Raw genomic sequence first — 10,743 nt, forward strand, 5'->3', positions numbered from 1 at the left:
CTTTTTGCAAATACTTTAGTTTATAACTTCAGTAAAGCAGGAGCATATGAAATTGATCTATAAAAATCACTAGCTTTTCTATATATAGCCAAAAAAATTCAGCAAGAAAAGGCAGAGAAATTCCTCTCAAAATAACTACATAATGTATAGAATATCTTGGATTCCACCTGTCAGTCATCCAATAAGCATTTATTAAGTGCTTACTATGAGTCAGACACTGTGATAGGTGCCAGGAGTACAAAAGGCAAAAGATAGTAACTCCCCTCTAAGAGCTTACAACCGAATGAAGGAAACCACAAATATGGACTAACATGCTATGTGCAGGATAAATAGGAAATAATTAATGGAAGGAGGGCACTAGAAGCAAGAGGGATTGGGAAGAGTTTCTTGTAGGAAGTGGGATTTTAGTTACACATACAAAAATTATATGAATATAACTAGAAACATACTTTAAAGAAATAAGGGGTAAACTTAAAGAATTAAAAAGATAATAATTGTTCATGGTTAGGATATGCAAATATGTTAATGTGAATACTATCTGAAGTAATTTACAGATTAAGTGCCATAATCAAACTAAAGTTACTTCACAAAACTAAATATTGATGATGATGATGAATTTGATGATGATGATGATAACAACAATACAATTTATCTGGAGGGACAAAAGGTAAATATCAAGAGAAAATGAAAAAAAAGGATAAGGGACAACTAGAAGTACATCTAGAATTGTACTAAAAAGGCATAACCATAAAGACCTTCTGGTACTGAATTTAAAATAGAAAAATTGGAACATATTAGGACCATATTAGGACCAGAGCCAATCAAACATAGGAGCACAATTTTTTAATAAACTCAAAAATATCTAGGTAATATAGCCATTTTGACCTTATCTTGGTAAACTGTGTAAAATCTTGGTCTATGCCCAATTTCTGCCAGACTCCTTTCCAATTTTCCCAAAAATTTTTACCAAATAATGAATTCTTATCATAAAATCTTAAGTCTTTACACTTGTCAAACACAAGGTTACTATAGTCATTTGCTGCTACAAATTGTATGCCTACACTGTTCTGCTAATCTACCTTTCTATTTCTTAGTCAGTACTACATAGTTTTTGCCTTATAATATAGTTTAAGATCTAATATTGCTAAACCTCCTTCCTTTACATTTTTTATTAGTTCCTTTGATATTCTTGACTTTTTGTTCTTCCAAATGAATTTGGTTATTATTTTTTCTAACTCAGTAAAATAATTTTTTGGTAATTTAATTGGGATGGCATTAAATATATAAAAGAACCTATATATTCTAAAATATTTATAGCCACTCTGTTTGTGGTGGCAAAGAATTGGAAATTGGGGAAATGCCTGTCAACTGGGGAATGGCTAAACAAATTATGGTATGTGATCGTGATGGAGTACTACTGTGCTGTAAGAAATGATGAGCTCTGTGATCTTAGGAAAACATGGACAGACATGCATTAAACAATGAAAAATGAGAATCAAAAGAATATTGTATACAGTAGGAGCAATATTGTTTTAAGAACAACTCTGAGTGACTAAGTCATTTTGACTATTATAAATACCCAAATTAACTACAAAGGACCTATGACAGAAGAAACTATCTTCATCCAGAAAAAGAATTGATCAAAAGAAGTATGTATACAATGGTTTTAAATATACATACATATATATAAATATATACACACACACCATATATTTGTGTCTAATGGTAGCCATCCCTGGGGAGTGGGGCAGGAAAAAAAGTAACATGACAATTTTATTTATTACATTATTTTATTATTTAAATTTATGATTTTATTATTTAAATTTAGTATGGAATTTATTCATATTTATAATTTGAATTTATAACAAATTACTTATATTTATAATTCAAAGTGCATAATTTTATTATTTAAAAGGAATTACAAGTTTTACATAATAAATTTGAAGTTTTGTGTGCAATAACCTTTTTTTTTCTATTTCACTATGTTATGGAAATGCTTGTTTTATTTGTTAAGTTTAGAATAAAATAAATTTTAAAACTCAAGGATACTAACTATTGATGTAGAGTCACTATTTTGGAGGTGGAGCCAAGATGTCATAGAAAAACCAAGAAGTAGCCTGAGCTCTCCCCAGTTTCCCTCAGAAACAACATTAAATCAATCCTCTAAATGTACTCTGGAACAACAAAATCTGCAAAAAGATGGAATGAAAGAATTTTGCAGCTTAAGATAACTTAGAAGGACTTCAGGAAAGTCTGTATCACTTGGGTAAAAGGGGAACACAGCCCAGCACTGTCAGGGTGTCTGGGAAAGCCAGCAGGAGGCTTTTAGCCACAGCACAGATCAGCAACTAAGGTCCCTTGGTCCTGGCTCAGTCTCCTAGGGGCACAGCAGGCCCGCTGAGAGGCCTCCAGCCCCAGTACAAAAGGCAAACTGCAAGCCTGAGAACTCCTGGTACACAGGCAGGACTAGGCCATGCCATTCTAGCCCAGTGGGCAAACTGCCATCATCCAAGGTCCCAGCACAGAAAACTAGTGACTAGGCTCCTGGGAGCAGAGCTGTATTTTAAAAATCACAAAATAGGCTAAAAATGAATAAAAATCAAAAAATAGCCCTGACCATAGAAAGTTATTATGGTGACAGGGAAGATCAAAGCACACACTCAGAAGAGGACAACAACGTCAAAATGCCTACATGAGAAGCCTCAAAGGGGAAGATGAATTGGTCTCAAGATGAAAAAACCTTGGAAGACCTCAAAAATAATTTTATAAATCAAATAAGAGAGATAGAAGAAAAAATGGGAAAATAAATGAGAGTTATGCAAAATAGAGTTGATAGCTAAGAAAAAGGACAAAAATTGACTAAAAAAATTCCTTAAAAAACACAATTGGCCAAATGGAAAAAAAAAAACAATTCCTTAAAAATTCGAATTGCCAAATGGAAAAGAAGGTACAAAAGCTAACTGAAGAAAATCATTCCTTAAAAATGAGAATTGGGCAAGTGCAAACTAAAGATTCTATGAGACATCAAGAATCAGTCATACAAAATCAAAAGAATGAAAAAACAGAAGAAAATGTAAAATAACTCATTGGAAAAACAACTCATCTGGAAAGTAGATCCAGGAGAGATAATTCAAGAATTATTGGACTACCTGAAAGTCACGATCCAAAAACAAAAAAAAAAAAGCCTGGATATCATCTTTCAAGATATTATCAAGGAAAACTTCCCTGACAACCCAGGACCAGAAGGTAAAATAGTCACTGAAATAATCCACCAATCATTTCCTGAAAGAGATCCCAAAATGAAAATTCCAAGGAATATTGTAGCCAAATTCCAGAACTAACAAGTCAAGGAGAAATTCTGCAAGCAGCCAGAAAGAAACAATTCAAATGTCAAGGAGCTGCAGTTACATAGGACTTAGCAGCTTCTACATTAAAGGATCAGAGGGCTTGGAATACGATATACTGGAAGGCAAAGGAGCTTAGATTACAACCAAGAATCAACTATCCAGCAAAACTGAGCATAATCTTTCTGAGGAAAAGATGGACATTCAGTGAAATAGGGAATTTTCAAATTTTCCTGATGAAAATATCAGAGCTGAACAGAAAATTCAATCTTCAAATACAAGACTCAAGAGAATCATAAAAAGGTAAACAGCGGGGAAAACCACATTATTTAATAATGTTAATGGGAAGATGATACTTATAATTCTTGAGAACTCTATCTCCATTAGGATTAGAAGGGGTATACATAGACAGAGGGTATAGGCAGAAGTTGACTTTGATGTGATGATACAAAAAAAATTAAGGGGTAAATAAAGGATTGTAATGGGAGAAGAGGAAAGGAGGAGGCAGAATAGGGTAAATTACATCACATCAAGAAGCACAAAAAACCTATTACAGAAAAGGGAAAGAAGGGAGAGAGTGAGCACTGTTTGAACCTTACTCTCATTGTATTTGGCTCAAAGAGGAGATAACACCCACACTCAGTTGGGTATAGAAATTTATCTTATTCTATAGGGAAGTAGGAGGGGAAAGGGGAAAGAAAAGGGAGGGGAGCTAATAGAAGGGAGGGCAGATTGAGGGAGGTAGTGGTCAGAAGCAAAACATTGGTGAGAAAGAACAGAGTGAAAAGAGAGAGAAAAATATTAACAGGGGAAAATAAGATGGAGGAAAATACACAGTTAATAAGCATAACTGTGAATGTGAATAGGATGAACTCTCTTATAAAATGGAAGCAGACAGTTGAGTGGATTAAAAACCAGAATCCTAAAATATGTCCTTTACAAGAAATACATTTGAAGCACAGAGATACAGAGCAAAGGTAAAAGGCTGGAGGAGAATATATTACACTTTGAGTGGAGTAACAAAAAAGCAGGGGTAGTAATCCTGATCTCAGACAAAGCAAAAGCTAAAACAGATCTAATTAAAAGAGATAAGGAAGGAAACTACATCTTGCTAAAAGGTACAATAGACAATGAAGTAATATCAATACTAAACATATATGCACCAAGTGGTATAGCATCCAAATTCTTAGAGGAGAAATTAAGTAAGTTACAGGAAGAAACAGAAAGCAAAACTGTATTAGTGGAGGACTTCAACACCCCTCCTCTCAAAACTAGATAAGTCTAACCACAAAATAAACAAGAAAGAAGTTAAAGAGGTGAATAGAATTTTAGAAAAATTGGATATGACAGATCTCTGGAGGAAATTATATGGGGATAGAAAGGAATATACCTTTTTCTCGGTGGTACATGGCACCTACACAAAAATTGACCATGTATTAGGCATAAAAACCTTATAATCCAATGCAGAAAGGCAGAAACATTAAATGCGTCCTTTTCAGATCATGATGCAATAAAATCACATGCAATGGAAAGACAGATTAAAAATTAACCAGAAACCAAATTACCTAATCCTAAGGAATGAGTGGGTCAAACAACAAATCACAGAAACAATAATTTCATCAAAGAGAATGACAATAATGAGACAATACACTAAAAATTATGGGATGCAGCCAAAGCAGTTCATAGGAGAAATTTTATATCTCTAAATGCTTACCTGAATAAAATAGATAAAGAGGAGATCAACGACATAGGCAAGCAACTAAAAAACCTAGAAAAATAACAAATTTAAAACCCCAATTAAATATCAAATTAGAAATTCTGAAGATCAAAGATCAATAAAATTTAAAGTAAGAAAACTATTGAACTAATAAATAAAACTAAGAGCTGGTTTTATGAAAAAAAAACCAATAAAATAAACAAACCTTTGGTTAACTGGATTTAAAAAGAAAGAAGAAAACCAAATTGTGAGAATGAAAAATGAAAAGGGTGAATTCACCACCAATGAACAGGAAATTAAGGCAATAATTAGGAACTATTTTGCCCACCAAAAAACCAATAAAATAAACAAACCTTTGGTTAACTGGATTTAAAAAAAAAGAAGAAAACCAAATTGTGAGAATGAAAAATGAAAAGGGTGAATTCACCACCAATGAACAGGAAATTAAGGCAATAATTAGGAACTATTTTGCCCACCTATACAGCAATAAATCTGACAATCTAACTGAAATGATTGAATATTTACAAAAATATAAATTGCCCAGATTAGCAGAAGAGGAAATAAAATACTTAAACAAACCCATTTCAGAAAAAAAAATTGAACAAGCTATCAATGAATTCCCTATGCAAAAATCTCTAGGGCCAGATGGATTTACAAGTGACAAACATTTAAAAAACAACTAATTATGCTATGTAAGCTATTTGGAAAAATGGGAAGGCATCTTACCAAATTTCTTTTATGACACAAATATGGTGCTGATACCTAAGCCAGGAAGAGCCAAAACAGAAATAGAAAATTATAGACCAATTTCCCTAATGAATAGTGATGCAAAAATTTTAAATACAATATTAGCAAAGAGATTAGAGCAATTTATCATGAGTATAATACACTACTACCAGGTGAGATTTATACCACGAATGCAGGGCTGGTTCAGTATTAGGAAAACTATCAGCATAATTGACCACATCAATAACAAAATTAACAGAAATATATGATTATCTCAATAGATGCAGAGTAAGCTTTTGACAAAATACAGCACCCATTCCTATTAAAAACAATAGAGAGCACAGGAATAAATGGAATTTTCCTTAAAATGATAAGTAGTATCTATCTAAAACCATTAGTAAATATTATCTGTAATGGGGATAAGCTAGAGCTTTCCCAATAAGATTGGGGGTGAAACAAGGATGCCCATTATCACCACTATTATTTAATGTTGTACTAGAAATGTCAGCTTTATCAGTAAGAGAAGAAAAAGAAATTGAAAGAATTAGAGTAGGCAATGAGCAAATGAAACTATCATTTTGCACATGATATACTTAGAAAATCCTAGAGAATCAACTAAAAACTACTTGAAATAATTAACAACTTTAGCAAAGTTGTAAGATATAAAAAAACCTCCATAGATCATCAGCATTTCTACATATTACCAACCAAGCCCAGCAGCTAGAGATGGAAAGAGAAATTCCATTTAAAATAACCACAAACAATATAAAATATTTGGGAGTCTACCTGCCAAGACAAACCTAGGAACTATGTGAACATAATTACAAAATACTTTTTATACAAATAAAGTCAGATCTAAACAAATTGGAAAAATACCAATTGCACATGGGTAGGCCGAGCTATTGTAATAAAAATGACAATTCTACCTAAATTAGTTTACTTATTCAGTGCTATACCAACCAAACTACCAAAAATTATTTTATATAGCTAGGAAAAAATAGTAACAAAATTTATCTGGAAGAAAAAAGGCAAGAATATCAAGGAATTAATGAAAAAAAATGCAAAGGAAGGTGGCCTAGCTGTACCAGATCTAAAACTATATTATAAAGCAGCAATCATCAAAACTATTTGATACTGGCTAAGAAATAGATTGGTGGATCAATGGAATAGGTTAGGTACACAAGACACAATAGTAAATGACCAGAGTAATCTAGTGTTTGATAAACCCAAAGACTTCACCTTCTGGGATAAGAACTAACTATTTGATAAAAACTGCTGGGAAAATTGGAAAAGAGTATATCAGAAACTAGGCATAGACCAACATCTCACAATGTATACCAAAATAAGGTCAAAATGGGTACATTATTTAGATATAAAGGATGATAACATAAGCAAATTAGGAGATCAAGGAATACTTTACCTGTCAGATCTATGAAGAAGGGAAGAATTTATGACTAAACAAGAGATAGAGAACACTATGAAATGCAAAATGGATAATTTTATTACATTAAATTTGCACAAACAAAACCAATGCAACCAAGATTAGAAGGAAAGCAAAAAGCTGGGAAATAATTTTTACAGCCAGTGTTTCTAATAAAAGTATCATTTCTAAAATATATAGAGAACTGATTGAAATTTTTAAGAATACAAATCATTCCCCAACTGATAAATGATCAAAGGATATGAACAGCCAATTTTCAGATGAAGAAACCAGTTATCTATAGTCATATAAAAAATGCTCTAAATCACTATTGATTAGAGTAATGCAAATTCAAAACAACTCTGAGGTAACCTATCAGATTGGCTAATATGACAGAAAAGGGAAATGACAAATTTTGCAGAAAATGTGGGAAAATTGGAACATTAATGCAGTGTTGGTGGAACTGTGAACTAATCCAACCATTCTGGAGAGCAATTTAGAACTATGCCCAAAGAGCTATAAAACTGTGCAGACCCCTTGATCTAGTAATACTACTACTAGGTCTGTATTCTAAAGAGATGGTAAAAAATGGAAAAGGACCCACATGTACAAAAATATTTATAGCAGTTCTTTTTGTGGTGGCAAAGAATTGTAAATTGAAGGGATGCCCATCAATTGGGGAATGACCAAACAAGCTGTGGTATATGAATGTAATGGAATACTATTGTTCTATAAGAAATGATGAGCAGGCAGATTTCAGAAAAACTTGGAAAGACTGATGTTGAGTAAAGTAAGCAGAACCAGGAAAACCCTATACATAGTAACAGCCACATTGCTCAATGAACAATATGATAGACTTAGCTCTTCTCAGCAATACAATGAGCAAAGACAATTCCAAAAGACCCATGATGGAAAAAGCTATCCACATCCAGAGTAAGAACTGTAGAGTCTAAATGCAGATAGAAGCATATTATTTCCACTTTTTTTTTCCTTTCTTGTGGTTTTCTCCTTTTGTTATGATTCTTCTTTCACAACATGACTAATGTGGAAATGTTAAACGTGATTGTACATGTATATATATATCAGATGTATCAGATTGCTTGCTGTCTTAGGAAGGGGAGGGAGGGAGAAAAATTTGGAACTCACAATCTAACAAAAGTGAATGTTGAAAACTATCTTTACATGTAATTGGAAAAAATAAAATACTATTAAGTGGGGGAAAAAGTCACAATTTGACAAAAATTGATGAGAAAGCATATTATCACATGCAAACTTTAAGAGAGATGGCAAAGTAGGACCCTAGAATAGAGGTTCCCAAACTTATTTGGCCTACCAACCCCCTTTTTAAAAAATTACTCAGTGCCCCCCAGAAATCTATTTTCTTTAACCCTTTAATGTTTTTTTAAAAAAATTGTGTCATTTCAAAAAAATGTAAAATATATTTTTTAAAAATGATACACTTAAATATAATAATTTATTATAAATTTGTGAATTTTTTCCCACATTGAAATTTTAATGAGGCAACTTCGCTTCATATAACCACGTAGTATCATATTGTAAACAAGTCATTACATGCACATATTCCTGCTGATGTATGCTGGACTTCCAGACAATGTGCGACATGCTTGCTTGCCAACACTTGCTTGTTAAGACCTCCCATCAGATTTGACCATTGATTGGTTATAACTTGCATTTTCTGTGTTCATTTGGAAAAATAATGTAATCACTATGACTTTAACTCTATTACACAACGGATAAAACATGTAAGAACGATTTTTCAAAATTTTCTTCTCCTCTTTCCTTATGCTCCCACTGCTCCCTTATTTCTTTCAACACCCTCCAATTGTACCCAATGCCACTACCACCCCCCCGGATCATTCCAGTGCCTCCCAGATGGTGGTATCACCCATTTTGGGAACCTCTCCAGAACCACAAACATATAAGGAAAGTCATCTCCTCATCATTTCCCAAGACTTCCCATATTTGCAGTCCTAGAGAATGCTGAGTGGAATCCACTTTACCACCAGCTGCCCTGCTTCATCCCCAATAAGATAATTCTCTTTCCTGGCTTCAGCTGAGCTCTCATCTCATTGTCAGCTAAAGAATGTATTTACTCTTGTGTATTCTTTGGCATATTCTAAGTTGTCTAATTTCTCTGATTCATTTGATAATGATCTTTGTGAAACCAGTATTTGGAGGGAAGGGACTAAGCTCCATAGCATAAACCAAGGGCTACCCCTTGAGAGTAATCAGGAAAAGTGGCTTTCATTCTGAACCCACACTCATATGCTTAGAACTCTAGAGATAGCTAAGGTGTGATAAAAGATATCATTCCAGCCCAATACCCCTCTTAGAGACAGGAAAGATTTCTCTGCCATGGTATTCCTGGATCCTGCCTGTCCTTTGCTCACTGCTATTCTCCTGATGGTGCCTGCATGACTCTCCTCTTATTCTCCACAAAAATGGGCAGAGATCCCAGATCATATCTCCCCATGCCATCTGTGACCCATATATACATACACACATATATTTTTAAAAGATAGCACACACACATATCTTATACTGGGGAGATTCATATCAACTGGTATAAAATAAAGTGAATACAGGAGAACAATTTAAAAAAATAAGCACAACACAATAAAGATGAACAACTTTGAAAGTCTAAAGAGTTCTCATGAATACAAGGACTGATCTACATTACTTCCCGGTAAGAAATGACAAAAGAGCTTAGTTCACAAACATCAGATGTGATGGGAACAATATCCTAAATCCCCCTTATTTCTCACCCTCCCCAGCAAGTTAGGTTAGTTTTTCTTTGAGAGGTATCAAAACTACCCTTGAGAGTTAATTGCCTGAATGGCTTCCTAGTTGACTGAGTACAAACTGCAAAGACATCAGCTGATAGTCATCTTTAGGCCTCTGATGCCTTGTGTGTATTAGCAGGATGACCAACAGCAAAGTCACTCAGCTGAATCAAAGCTATATCCAGAGTGAACATGCCTTTTCCTGCTGCTTCCTTTCCCTGATGTAGTTAAGCACACCTCTTTTTATTAACTGTTGAATGGACCAAGAATGACTCATTTCATTCCATTTTCTGACCTAACAGATCAGCATTAGATAGAACCAGCCCCACTTTGTCTAAAGAGACACAAAGTGAGCATGAACAGAATAATTATACAATAACATCAACATTGCAAAGAAAAACAGCTTTCAGGGCAGCTATTAATATATGCAATCAGCAACTCATAGTCCTTAAAGATCATCTAAGTAGATTCCCTTAGTTTTCAGTAAACAGACCTAGAGACATCAGGTGACAAGGTCACCCACACATCTGGAAATGGGCACAGAGGAACCCAGGTGTCTTGACTTTAATCCCGGCCTTTAGACCTCATCTGGCTGGTTCCAATTCCTCCAAGGGCAGGGAAAGCACGTCCATTTCAATGTTATGCACAATTAATTCCAGCTTTTTCTGTCTCCAGTCATCTTGTTCAACCCTTAATAGTAACACTTAATAATGTTTGCTGATTGTACAGTAT

This window comes from Phascolarctos cinereus, unplaced genomic scaffold (assembly GCF_003287225.1).
Source record: "Phascolarctos cinereus isolate Bilbo 61053 unplaced genomic scaffold, phaCin_HiC Scaffold_4;HRSCAF=312, whole genome shotgun sequence".
Classification (NCBI taxonomy): Eukaryota; Metazoa; Chordata; class Mammalia; order Diprotodontia; family Phascolarctidae; genus Phascolarctos; species Phascolarctos cinereus.